The sequence below is a fragment of the Numida meleagris genome, chromosome 3 (assembly GCF_002078875.1).
Source record: "Numida meleagris isolate 19003 breed g44 Domestic line chromosome 3, NumMel1.0, whole genome shotgun sequence".
In the NCBI taxonomy this organism is placed as follows: Eukaryota; Metazoa; Chordata; class Aves; order Galliformes; family Numididae; genus Numida; species Numida meleagris.
The window spans coordinates 30651609-30666081 of NC_034411.1; the positions used below are offsets into that span (position 1 = coordinate 30651609).

Genomic DNA, 14473 nt, shown 5'->3' on the forward strand with positions numbered 1-14473 from the left:
AGAGAGGTTGTTTCACCAACTTGGCCTCTGCAAGGACACAAAATGAGCATGATAGGATCAACACCGCCTCTAACTAATGTTTTGTCTGCAAGACAAAACCCCTCAGGAAGTGCAAAGAGAGACCTGGGAACTTCAAATGAGGAGGGTGATACAGGGTGACAGATGGCGAGGAGGAAAGTCCAGCATAACGCAGACCTGGTTCGCACAAGAATTGTACACATTCCCTACCTGTCTCCAGCCAAAGGAATGTGAGATTACAAGGGCTGCCGGGCTCACCCAGTCTGGTCCCCAATTCTCACAGGTACGACATTTCAGAAATTTATTGAATTCCATCTTCAAAGTGGGTGGGTATTTGCCTGGAGAGGAAAGTTGTTTCAGAGCCCAGTTTCTGAATGCAACCCCTCCAGGGATGTGGCATGTTTAACAGAGGTCATGGGCTCACTGGAGCTCAGGCTGGACATGGGGTAACCATCAGAAGCAGCAGGAACTCATGAGCTTTCTTCTAATTTCTCTCCCAGTTCACTGCCCTTGCCCTTGCGTGTAGTGCCTCCATGCCTTTTAAGAAGGGAAAGGTAACACGTATGCTTTAGTAGCTGCTCATTGTTTGTTTATTTTTTTATTACCTGCTTGCCTTAAAATGATCACAGCCTATTCGGCAACTACAGGGCTCCTTCACAAAGCAGCCTTAATGTTACCACATAAATCACAGCTCTCCTCACTCTATACACACAGACAGGGAGTCATAAAGAAGCTATAAAAAGAAATCTGGCACTTCTTCAACTTATCATCTAAGTATAATGTGGTTGTTCTTTAGACAGGAAAGAACCTGACCTCTTGCCTACATGATTCACCTGGAAGAAGAGAAGAAAGATGTGCTTTCTAAGGTGGAAAATTTCTGCAAAATCAAGAGTGAATAGCACAGAGATGTCTATTGGCCCAGCTGCCAGGTCTAGGTTTCACCCTGTCTCACCCCAGCATGGAGAGGAATAACATGTCCCTTCTCCCTGTGGTACCGGGCAAAGGAAAGAGTTCAGAGCAGCAGGGGCGCTGATTTACAGCTCGGCTATGCTCACTTTGAGGACACGATCAAAGGACCCCACAATCCCCAACCGGAGCGATGGGAAGAAACGGCCCACTGGCTATCTGCTTGGCATGTTCAGCTCGAGCATGAGGCCAAGGCAAGCGCTTTGTTTTCATGGACCGGAGCTTCTCAGAGTGGCAGTTGAGGGGAAGTGGCTGAAAACTAATTCTCAATTAAGTTGGGGAACCAGTAGGTGGGAAGTTCCACTCAGGCCAAAGGCCCAAAACCTTGTCTAGAGGTGATTTTGTGTTGGAGAAGGAAAAGAGTGTCAGATGTCTCATCCCCAAAGCTCCTGCTGTGCCCTAAAAGAGGTCACGACTCTGAAAACTTGTGCTCCTCTCCCAGCGAGGGCTGACTCGCCTATTTGGAGATCCGCTTACTGAAATGCGTGCAGATCTCCCACCAGGTGTACAAAACACAACAGGACAGGATGCAGCCCACAAATGCTCTGTGTTGGGGCCCAGCACCAGGCCACAGCCCTCGTGTGGTTATGTGATACACATGCACCCTCCGAGGCCACAAGTCACAAGAGAAGGTGGAGCTCAGAGCAGTGACTGTGGTCTCCTCCCTCACTGGTCTCAGCATGAAGACTGGGGACAGCTTCAGGGACATCTCCAGGGACACGGCTCTGCAGCGCAGGCAGCTTGGCGTCCTGGAGGAAAGGCACAAGGCACGCCCTGTGCTGTGCATGAGGCAGAAGTGTTTCTTTAGGATCTGAGGGTAGGACCCACACCAAACTACCAAAGTATGTGGCACAGTGCACAAGCTCCTCGCAGGCATCGTTGCTGGCTGGCTCACCAAACCTGGCTCACTGGTGACCCTTGTGAAACCCCTCCCAGCCACCACAGCATCTACTACACTGTAACACAGTGTTGCGTGTGTCAGATCATTTCATCTTTGGGACCATCTTGAGGGGAAAACCAAAGGAGTGTCTTTGTGGAAAAGTCATTCAGTTTGCAACTGAAGCAGCGGCTCTGCCGCTTGCTGCCTACACAAGGCAGGCACGGCCATGGGAGCACGTGGGCTACGTAAGAATACTGGGTCCCTCCCTTGGGATGGCTGCCAAGAAAGCCTGATTAGCGCATAGATAGGTGATTGACCTTCCACGGTGAGCCTGGGCGGGGAGTGGTTAGCGGGAAAATGAGCTGTGATTTTAGGACATAAATGGAGGCAATGGGAAATAAGGGAATAAAGGGTTTGGGGCTGGGAGAACCATTGTACTCACTCTCAGAAAGGAGCAGCAGTTGAGGAGGAACGAGCCCAGGGACAGCGTTATCCCCAAGGGAGGAGGAAGGTGGGAATGGAAGGGGATGGAAGAAAAGCTGAAGTTAGTTGTTCCATCAGAGAGAGTCTGCCTAGGCCTGAGTGATGTTAGCACCCCTCTGCACACAAAGGAATCTTCCTGGGTCACCAAAAAGTTGTACCTGGGCCAGAGAGATTCTTGGGCAGGACAGTCCCTGTGGACATACTCTTGGGGTGTATGTAAGATGACAGCAGTTCTTCTGAACAGGGACAACTTTTACTTACAGGCTAGTGCTGCAACCCCAGCTGTGAATCCTCAGGCTCAAAATCAGGAAAATGCAGCAAATCGGGCAGTTCCACCTTCAGTGGTTTTATCCCTTTGGCTCCTCCATCCACTTCCTCATCTCAGCCTCTTAGTTCTAGTCCTTCACATTTATACCACACCGCCCACCAAAGCAGCTCACTTCAAACCTGCATAGGATCTCACTTTGTCAGACCAACTCTCACCACAGGAGTCACAACTTGAGGTCTGAGACACCTGCATGACCACTAACATCACTGCCAGCTTGACGGATGTGGTAGAAACACTGCACCCATGTGTGGTCTTGACCCCTGGTGTAGTGTTGTTGCCATTTCCAGCTTTATTCAGTATGACTTCCTGGATAAACGGCTGGATTTTCCTCTCCTGGCCCTTCATAAATATTATTTCAAGAGTTCCTTTGAAAACGTATAAACAATCACTTGTTTATTACTTTCACACAATATTTTTGCTGCCTTGTAATATGCATATATATCTTCACGTCCCAGTCCAAATTAACGTTTGCCTCAAGTGGTTCCCAGTTCTGTGCTGCTTTGTTTACCTCTTAAGCAACAGGTTATTGCCTTTCACTCACAGACCTGAATTTCTTGTATCCCAAATAATTTAATGGGATTTTACTTGCAGTAATGATCGAGGGATTCTCACTGGAGGCCCACGCCTGCTTCACATAAATATGAAGGGTCCTGTCAAAAAGCCCAGCTTGCCAAGGTTTTCTTCTTTGTTGAACTAAAGTGCTAAATCTTCATGTCTTACAGTTCTGTAGGATATGAGCAGGTGAGGGTAAACCTGCCTTTGGCTGCCTGGCAGCTTTTCTTTCTTCCTAACTGTGTGATTTGGTCCCAGTAGAAGTCATGTTTTCTCCTTATTACTTTTTGTTTATTTATACTCTTTTATCTGCGATAGCTATAAGACAAACACGGGAAACTGTAAATGTGAAGAGCTGGGGTGAGGCAGCAGAAGCAGTCACCTCATCTGCATTTCAGAATTTAGTGCAACCATAAAAACATTCCTGATAATATACTGGAAATAAAAACTCCAATTACTGCGCCATCATCTCAAAGGCCCCGAGAAATCACTGAAAAATGACAACAAAGGAGAGTCTCAGAGGCCTCTAAATTTTGCCGACATACAGCTACTGCTATCTTTTCTATACATAATAGCTGGCAGCCCATCTTGAGCAACCTCTCTGAAGCAAGCTGCAGACAAGTGTAGCAGCTACGGGCTGTTTTTCCTCTGCTCTTGTCTTCTGCTTGAAGAACTTTGCTCTCTCAGCAAATCCTGACAAAGTATATGGCACTTGAGTGAACAGCTTAACTGTAAACACGGAGCAGGACCAAAGGTGAGATAAACAGGAGGCTGTGAAAAGCAAGCAGCATAACCCAGCAGCTCTCAATGATCCCAGAACAAGGGGCAGAGTTGGTGCCCAAGAGCTGGACAGAGACTGATGTTTGCTTGTCCCTGAGATCACAGGACACTGTTCTGAGGGCGCTTTCAGCAGAGATCCATAGCTTTTCATTCTAAAAGATCTTTTGATTAAACGTGTTGGTTTTAATAACAAAATATTAATGACAATGGAAATTTCCCCTGGAAAAATACACCAGTATGGGTGTCTTCAGTGTTTCAGGATGAGAAGTATGTTTTCATGAACTTATGCATGTCAAAATCTTATCCCACTTTTTATTATCATAGAACATTTGAGTTAGAAGGGATCCCTAGAGGCCATCTGGTCCAACTCCCCTGCAATGAACAGGGGCACCTACAGCTGCATCAGGTGCTCAGAGCCCCATCCAGCCTGATCTTGAGTGTCTCCAGGGATGGGGCTTCCACCACCTCTCTGGGCAACCTGTGCAAGTGCCTCACTGCCCTTACTGTAAAAATCTTTCTTATATCCAATCTAAATCTCCTCTCTTTTCGTTTGAAATCATTTCCCCATTGCAGTTCTCTTTTACTTTCAGCATGCACATCACCAAATAAAAGACTTGAAATATTGCAGTTTTACTTCCTTTCTTAAATCACGACAGACAGTTGTTATTTAATACTAATTAAAACACCTTATCTTTTTCACTGATCAAAGTGCCTCCTGTTTATTTTATAATGAACCAGTTTGACACTTTCTGTGTTTGACTTTTTGTCAGGCTGTTTCATTACAAAACAAACAAAAGTCGCTTTGATCTGTAAAGAAAGATAAGATTTTTTAATTAGTACTAAATAGCAGCTGCCTCTAATTGTGTTTTAAAATAAAAGAATGGAACATTTCAAATCTCTTGCCATATTAAGCATGACACTTTATTCTAAAACAGACTGTAATTATGATAAAACACAAAAAGGGCATGAATTAGTATTGCCAGCTGATGGTTTGAAATTCTTGAATTCTGTAAATGAACTACAAACCACGAAATCCAAAATCTCCAACTGGAAATCATTTGAAAATCTACTTTGCATGAAAATTCCAAAAATAATTGAATTGACTTTCAGAATTTCTCTTCCCATGGAAAAGCTGAAGGTCGCTCCCTGAATGACAGCAGGTGAGGGCTGAGATCTTACATCATCGGCTCAGTTTCTCAGGATGTTAGGACAATCCACAGCCTTGGCATTCCCTTGGTTTTTCATCACTGAAATAGCCACAACTGTTGGCTTCATACCTCCTGCTCTGTGTGAACATTGCCTAGAGCAGTGGAGTCCCATTCTTGCCTGGCACCTAACCACGCCACACATGAATAGCAAGAGCGCATCTTTTGGCAAGGAGACAACACCCCTTCCCCACTGGGTTCAAATTTTAACGTAGCCAAAGTCATTTCCCTAACTCCGGGTTGGCTGTGTACTTCAAACGCCAGACCCTTTGGTTCTCCTCACCTTCTCTGTACCCAACTTTGGGCCAAGTCTGGACTTTCAGTCCTCCTCTCCAAACCAACTCATGAGCTGCCTAAGGGAACTGCCCCATTCTCACTAATTGTGTCTTCTCACAGGGGCAGTAATTCACCTGAAAATCTCTGTCTTGAGAGAAATACCAATGTCTGCAGCAGATGAGCATCTTCTCTGCTACTGACTCGTACCCCAGGAGCTTGCTGCTGCATGGAGTCACATGAATGCCAGCCTTCATATCTCCCAAGGCCAGAGGCGTGTCGCATTTCAGCCAGCTCGCCAGTAAAATGCCAGCATGCCAAATACAGCCTTCTCTGTTGAGACCGCCCAGGGTAGGGGTCTGTCCCATAGGTGCTTCCCTACTTCAAGGATCCGTAGCAGGACAGCTGAAGGACATGCTCCAGATAAAAAGATGTTCATGGGGAGAGGAGAAGACTGTGTCACTTACAGCAGCCCACCTCTGCTGGTAGCCAGCCCTGCATGCTACATGGGAGGTAGAAAAACCCTCATGGTGGACAGTTATGCAACAGGCTTCCTCGTCTAGCTCACAGCAATTATTGTCATGAAAGCTGAAGATTTATATCCCTTGCAGGTTTTTATCCCATCTGGTGTAGGGGTGGATGATATTTTTATTGCTCCTGTATGGAAAATGTGAGGGTAATATCTTCCAAAGCTCTTGGCCTCAGTAATATTTTCAAACAATGAATTCCACGGGATAGATACTGTGTAAAACAGTGCGCAACTTCATTAGTATTTCAGGTGCAGTATTGTAAGTCATTTCACATTCTGGTATTTTAATAAAATAGCAGGGTCTCATATGCCTTCTCCCAGCTATTGTTCTTTTCATTGCCAAATCACATCCCTCTTACTAAATTAATGCTCCCAGTCTTTTCTTTGTGAAATTTTTCTAGGTCTTCTAATAATTTGCATCATCCCTCTTTAGGAACCTTCTATTTCTGAATAGAAATCTGACAAAATCTGAGCACATCACTTCAAGTATAGGCATATTTCTGATTTATAGAAAGATATTATAATACAACCTTTTCAGTACTATCAGCTATTGTGATTACTTGTTCTCAAGGAGTCTGAAAAAGACCTTGATGTTTTCCTAAGTAAGAAATAATTAATTTAGGGTCTGTTGTGTTACATAAGTAGTTTAAATTGGTCTTTCATGTTGTATTACCTTGTGCTTACCCATGCCAAAATTAAACTGCCAGCTGCCTAATCTGGTGTTTCTCACACTCTCCGCTTTTTGAGTCCTTTAAACAACATAACTAGCCCTGGAGCCTGGAGTCAATGTTGAGTCTTGCAAAACCAATACCCAGGGCCCTGCACTCATTGCAGTAACAAGAAAGAGCTGAGTTTGGAAGACAGTTGGTAAGGACCTATAGCCCACCTAGATTTATCTGTTGGTACTAATTCTTGCTGCCTTTTGATGGGCTTAGAGTTGTTTACATGGACTCAGCCAAATCCTCAGTAGCTATAAGTCAGAATAGCTCTAATTATCAGAAGCTATAAGTCAGAATAGCTCTAATTAATTCAATGAAATGGTCAATTAACACCAGATAATTGTCTATCTTGTAATACATTCTTGAATTAAACTAGATTACCTACTTTTCAAAAATACCTGATTGGCAGATTTCCCCTCCAGAATCCCTGCAGATCTCTCCGCCTGGAATTCAGCACACTCCACATTCTCGCTGTCTTGGTGGGCACAAGGTAACATCTGAGCGTTAGACCCATAAATAAAAGAAGCACACATGTGTTTTCTTTTCACTACAGAGATGTATTAGCAAGTCAAAGCAACAGCTTGGAATGGTGGAGCCACAAACCTAAAGAATTTGTGGTATTTGTAAGAAATGCAGATAGTTGAGGATTTGACTTATTTCCAAATATTAAAGCAGCTGTTCCTTTAATGCACAGTGCTCTGTTCAGCCTATTGCATTGCCTGCAATAGTTTATTTATGGATGGCCTGAGGCAACTACACAAACCTTCTTGTAAGAAGTTCTTGCTCCATATGTTAAATCATTGTTCCTCTAAACCACCTTTCACCAGCAGATTTCTGGGCACTTTGCAAACAGTGACTTAGGCTTCAGGGAAATCCCCTGTAAGGCAATTGGTGTTGCTGTACTAAGAGAGAGATTCTGCAAATGGTTTTAGGTTGATGGGAAAGGCAGGAATTAAACTCAGAACACCACCAACCCACAGGCTACGGCTGGTCAGCTCCCACACCTGGAACTAGAAGTCAAAACTCAAGTCCCAACACCAGCTGCAATCACTAAACTGCATTTCTATTCGTTGGAAGTATAATACCTACATTTCTCATACCCTTAGTCCATCCTATAAACCCTGTACTCTTTGTAGAAAGTCAGCCACAAAGACTCCTCCATTTGCTTTAAAAAGATATAAAACCACATTTCCCCTTGTTCTGTGGTGAAACGTACCTTGCTTTGTTTTGCTCTGGAAGTCTCCAGTGGAGACTCATGAGAAGAAACATAATCTCTAGGCTTAGCTAATATGCTTGGGCAAAACTTGGATAAATTAGTTGCAGTTCAATTCAAATATCTGCTGAGTTTCTAAGGTCATTTCTAAGGATGTTTCAAATCAGTTCCTTATTTTAAAAATGGTGATTTTCATTCTGGATGAGTTCTACATTGACTGTCTTTTGCTTTCCTGTTCTCTCCATCACACTGATATTCTTCTTTTGTCCACCATATTTTATCCCCCGTGTACTGACTTTTCCCAGGTTCAATATCACCTCATCCTACCTTTTTTTCCCCCCATTTTCTTTCTACTTTTTTTTCTTTAAGTTCAGTCTGAAGTCAATGCAAATTTTCTTGCCTGAATTTAGACCATCTGGATATTTTGTCCTTTTCCCCCCTGATTCTGTTTACTGCATTTTTCCTTCCCTCACCACTCCTGTGCAAATATCCAGCTGACAATTAGCTGCATCTGTTCTCTGAGGTATAGGTGTACTTTGCACTTCACCTGTCTAAATCCACATCCTGTCCACATTTGTTTTTCCTGGTGGGAAAAGCCTGAATATACTCAATTCTCCCTCACTCTTCACTCTACTCCATGCCTTAGTTTCCACAAGAATGAAACAAAGTTCCCTGGTCAGGAAGACACATCTCAGCCATATCTGGTCTCTGGACACACAAAGGGAATAGCATGCTGTATGGCTATAACATACCACACATCCATCCTTAGTGTATTTTCTGACTGTACCTGAACAATGTTGCACAGTTTAACACCCACCTATTCAAGTATCTATACTATATCTTCTCATAACAACTTCAACCAAACATGACATGTGAGAAGTGCTCATCACCTCTTAAGATCTGACTTAAGATCAGAGAGCTGCTAAGCCAAGTAGCAACAGAGAAAAGAGGAGGCCCCCACAACAAAAATAGGTATAAAGATGGAGCCTATAATCACAGCAGGTTGGCATTAGCTTAGGTACAGAACCAGGTCTCCTGATTGCCCCCACTGGTGCCCTCACCACAGACTATATGACATTTCTCTCTCCATCTCCCCCAAGCCACTCCTCTCCTTTTATTTTAAGAGCTGACTCTGCCATTTCCCATCTATAAGGTGACATATGAAAACTTTCTTAGAAAACAGTCATAAAAAGAAGAAGAAAATGAAAAAGAAAGACCCAATGGAGAGCAGAAAATTACAGTGTCTGGGCCGTATTTACAATAATTATAATTATTATAAAGCACAATAGGGTGTAGAAACCCATAATTCTCCTGGTGCTTTCTGATTTTTAGATCTATGTTTAGAAAGCACACGCCAGAGAAACAGTCAGAAAAGGAATGTCATGAAGTCACTTTCCTCTCTGTGTTGTAAAAGCATTGGGGGGAATATTTGTGCCTGCAGGAACACAGGGACAAGGAGCTTCAGAAATGAGTCCATCACTGCCTATCCCAGTGTGACGTACAACTTTCTAAACTGAAAATGAAGCTCATTCCTGACACCACAAGAAGAGGCCCTCCTTTCCCTACACCTATCCACATGTCACTTTCTAGAACCAAACCGTTCTCCCAATTCTGACACTTTTGTGACTACTACCCAAATGTCAGACCTCCACAGCAACAGCCACAGCCCCCATCCCACAACAACACAACCTCAGAGTTAACTCATTCCTTACTTCTTCATATCGTGGTGGTATCAAGAGACCTCCCAGAAGTGCCTGAGGCAGTCTGGCTAACATCTGCCCTCTGAGATTCATTCTTTCCTCATTCCTCTTACACATATAACGCAAGTGGTTTATTTAGCTCATCAGGTATCATAGCCAGAGAAAGCAGCTTGACTTGCCCTCACAAGAAAGACAGAAGTTGGGAAGGTTGCGATGGACCTTCCCTCCTGCAGATGGTTATCTAGTCCATCAGATAGCTCTCATCCCTGCACGGAGGAGCTTTCTTCAAGTGACAGCAAATTCCGTTGCTCGTATGCAGCAGACATCTGCACTTTCATTCTTAAATCCCATGCAATCTCTTCAAAGAACGCAGTTGAGATCTGCAATTTTAATCACAGGTCTTTCATAAAGATAAAAGCTTTTATTCCTACCTAATCCTGCATGGCTGTCCACCTTGGAGACAAACCAGTTCATTCTGATCTTCTCCCAGTCAGAACGGTGAGACTCGCATCTCCTAAACAAAAGACAATGATCTCAGCACAGTTCGATATGTCTACAGTGGTCTGTGCTGTCAGAGACTGTGCACTTCAGCAGGATTAGGTTCACCTCCACAAATCTCACTACTTCTTTTTGCTCAGGCTTGGACACTGCTCTCCGTGCCCAAACTACCAAGCACTCTGTTCTGTTTTCTAAGCACCACTGTTCCTATTGCTACAATGTGAACCAACATCTCCAGCAGGGCCACTTCACTGCCAGTAGCAAAAATGATGTTTGAAGTGCTAAGGGAATGCATATCTCTTTCTGAGATACCCAGTGAGCTCAGGACGCCTTGAGCTGTTGGACTGGAAGCAACCAGGGACTTGTCTATTGCAGGGGAGCTGGACTAAATGATCTTTACAGGTCGCTTCCAACTCAAACTGTTCCATAACTCTGTGACTCAAACATGGCCACTGTTGTGCCACCAGACTGAGGGGACTTTCTAACCAATGGGTTAGAGGAACCTTCTCTGGAAAGAGCTTTCTTTGTGAAAAGAAGCCTTTAACTGCCTTTATTAATACACAAATTGGCGATAATAGAGCCTGAATGTGGAAAAAAAAAACAAACCCACATTAGTTCTGACTGGGAAGCATGTTTGAGTAACAGAGCAATGTTTAGTGACATCTGGGAGAGAAGTAGGAAATTACAGGGACCATCCATGAAGGAACAGTCTATGGTTTGGACAGGAGTGAATACATCTTCCCTCAAGCATCAGTTATGTTTGAGTCTAGATAGGAGGTTCAGTTTTGTGCATAGCAGATGTATGTACGTAAAAGCATACATGTATGTTTGTGTTTTAATTTGAATGCTACATATTTTTGTCCAGAGAAGGGGGAGATGGACTGCACATGAACATTCATAACCAGAAGAGAATAATCCTTGCAATGTTTAGAAAAAAAAAATCCCCAAAACACCGGTACCAGCCAAGCTCAGGAGGCTCTTTATCTGCAGCGTAAAAAGCTGATGAATTACTCTTAACCAAAAGCAGGATGCCTTACCTTGCATCCCTTCTCTCACAGGCCCAGCAGAGGAGAACGGAAAATCATAAAGGCACTTAAAGGCAGGAAGGAGGGAAGCACTGGGATTCTTCTTAACTCCTATTTCTTCCCACGGGGCAAGCAGAGAGCTCTACACGATGCCTTCAACAACCAAGATGAGTTCTCTCCCTAAGAGTCAGAAGGATTGCCAAACCAAAGAGATATTCCCCAAGGAGGGCTGAGAGTCACACCTAGCCAGGTGTTCTTGCTCTGTCATGAGGCCAACCACCATCCCACCTCAAATTAAATAGCCTGAAGTGGGGAGAAAGGGTGATCAGATAGACACACGTACAAGTATCTCAGATATGCACCTGCCACTCAGCCAGCGCCAGGGAGACGCCAAGGAGAGAAGGAAGTGTTTTCTTTCTCTGACATTTTTAGTGTGGATAACAGAGTTCAAGCAGAGCAGAGGAGCCCAGCATAATGGCTTCTGTTGCCTTGAGCTAGGCTTCTTAATTGCATGGGGCTGGCTCCTCTGATCAGGGAGAAAGGTAAAACACCTTGCTGCTTGCCCCAGCTGATTATCCTCAGCGAACAAAGCTGGTGAGCAAAGTGCCAGGTGATCCCCAACATCAGAAGCAGATGAACAGAATGAGATGAGTCCTGCTAATGTAATTCTGTGGGCAATAAAATGTGAGCACGCATGAACTGAAATGGCCTGCAGACCAGGCTGGACCTGAAGCTCGGAAGCTGTAGTCCTCCCATCTCTGTGGAAGCATACCATTCCTAGTTCATCTCTCCCATTCAAACTTTAGGGTTCTAGGCAAGCAACTCCCAAGTGGTTCTTGGTATCTGGAGGGAACTCAGTCTGCTGAAACAGCTGAAATAAGGATCTTTCTTCCACTCTGTCTCACAGTTCAGGGGCATTTTCTTTCACCCTTGTCCTTCCTATTCTTTACAAGACCTTGGCTTGCTGTTTAAAGAACTTGTAATCACCGTAAGATATAAAATGTTCTGCTAGGATGTATAACTGAAGATCTTGATGTACCCCAAATAATCGTGGGTATCAGAATACAGCAGGTCAGCAAGAAGGGGCCCTAGCCTGGCCCAGTCTCCTTGCAAGTCCTGTCACTCAAACCCCTCACCTCTGTAGAAAAATACTGTGTAGATTCTTGGACAGTGTGAAAACAAGATAGGGCTGAGGGCTCTCACCAACCTATGAGGATGTGTTCTGTAGTCTATGGAGAAACAAAGGCCATATGTCTGATTTTACTTCAGAGCCATAATTAAGGTATCACAGATATCAGGGGGGTAGTTTGAGTCTAGTCCAGCCCCTTTGCTCCATGACAAATTCCATGTTATCTGGGCACAGAGTACAATAGAACTAGTGCCCTGTGCAGGGCCTGGCGTCTGGCCATCTCTCTGGTGACTGACACAGCATAGGCACCACAGCCTCAGAGAGGTGTCCCCAGGCTTGTGGTCGGTGCTGCGGTCTCTCTTGGCAAGGTGAACTGCTCACAGGTGCATGGAAACAGCACACTGGATCATTCTGATGTTTATTGCCAGTGTCAGCCTCAACATATCCCTGCCCCTAGCTCCAGGGCTACGTATCTCTCATTTGCCCAGCTGCAAACAGTGTTCCAAACCTGCATCTCCGCTCAGGTTGATGCTGGCCAAACACTGCCCATCTCCAGGCCCTCGCACCCACATCTCCAGCCAGGACAGGCTTTTCTCCAAGGAAACTGCTCTCCTGCATCCAACACATGAGGGGGAACAGTGGGCTGGATGTGTGAGAATGGGCTTTAGGGTGGGTCCATCACCATGCTGTGTGGGATCCCTGCCATGGAGGTGATGTGGACCTGCGGCGCAAGCACCACAGGGCTTGGCTTCACATCCCACTGCTGCAACTCACCGAGCACGTGGCCCTGGGCAAGCGGAGCACCACTTCCTTCTTTCAGTCTCCCCCTCTATCTGTCTTGTCTAATTAGGTAAAAGCTTTCCAGGGTAGAGATTGCCTCTCCCTCTGCAGAGATACAGAGCAGCAAGGATCACTTCTAGACACAATTAACTTTTCAGCAGAGCAGATCTGCTGGATACAATGGTGTCAGTGGGAGCAGGCACTCCTGACACAGGTTTTTGTCTTGTCTCAATTAATTGGCAGCAAATGTGGAGACCTTCTGTGGGGTGATGGGGAAGCCAAGTCTCCCTCCTAGAGAACCGCAGCCAGAAAGTTGGAGCTGCAGGGTGCATCTCCACTGTGAACAGCCTCCTGGGCTCACCTTGAACACAGGGCAGTATGGTTTTCTGGAGCTTCTCAGGTGATGTGAAAGGAAAGACTGAAGAGCCCTGGAAGCCAGCCTATCTCTCAGGTAAAAGCACACAGGCAGTGGGGAAAGAGTGACGCTGGCATGGCTGCTAGAAGGTCTTAGGGCTGATCTCCTGCGTCAGGGTAGAGATAACATCAGCCTACTGAAGACAGCCTCAGGGCAGCCTAATTGCTCCTGCAGAAGGAGGAAAACATGAGCCCCAGGAACCAGGCTGGCTCCCATCTCGTCACTGGGCCCATGGGCTGCAGCGGGGCTGTGTGTCCCTGAGGAGAGGCTGCTGAGAAGGGACAGTGTGGGCAGACAGCGTGGAGACGAGCTCCATTCACACGCAGTGCTTCTTCATCCCTCATTCCTCCCTGGGGAGGTGGTTGCAGAGGGGTGGCTGCACTGAGGTCTGTGGTCACTGTCCCAGGAGAAAAGAGTGAGAGCTCTGTTAAGAGACCAACAGAGAGGAGAGGCAAGGGGTGTGATGTCTGATAGGATTTTAAATGGGGTGCTGCAAGGTCTCCCTCAGTCCTTTACTACCCGCCTTTTTATTTCATTTCTGTTTGCCAGTAGATTTAAAGACTTAGAGAATGTCTTGAGACTGGCGCAGCTGCAAACATTGCTAACCTCAAATGCAATCACCTCAGAAAGCATTGCAGAATGGCAAACCCGAAGTGTGTGGACATACCAAACCCAGACTCTACTCAGTAGAAATCCACATGCTCAGAATGTTTCCGACATGGCTTATAAATAACACATTGGCCTTAAATATTCGGAAACCCACAGTTATGTCCTCTAGGATTCAGGCCAAACAAAATAAGTAAACATTTTAAGATGATATAGGTCTAGGCGTTTAAGAGCTGGATACTAAAAGTACTGGTGGCAACAAATGTAGTGTTCTTCATCTGCCCTGTGGACACGCAAGAGGTAAAGTGTTCGTCAGCTAGCATCCCTGCTAAGATTGATGTTGGGAGTGGGTTAAGTATGTGGCTTCTGGGTGT

At 45.2% G+C, this 14473-nt stretch overlaps 1 long non-coding RNA gene across 1 annotated transcript; it reads right to left on the reverse strand.

Moving 5' to 3' along the window:
* On the reverse strand, positions 4915 to 11440 carry LOC110396562. Its single transcript, XR_002437056.1, has 4 exons — positions 11182 to 11440; positions 10078 to 10160; positions 7132 to 7230; positions 4915 to 6226 (listed from the first exon to the last, which is right to left on the reverse strand). It is a non-coding gene; the product is annotated as an uncharacterized LOC110396562 (long non-coding RNA).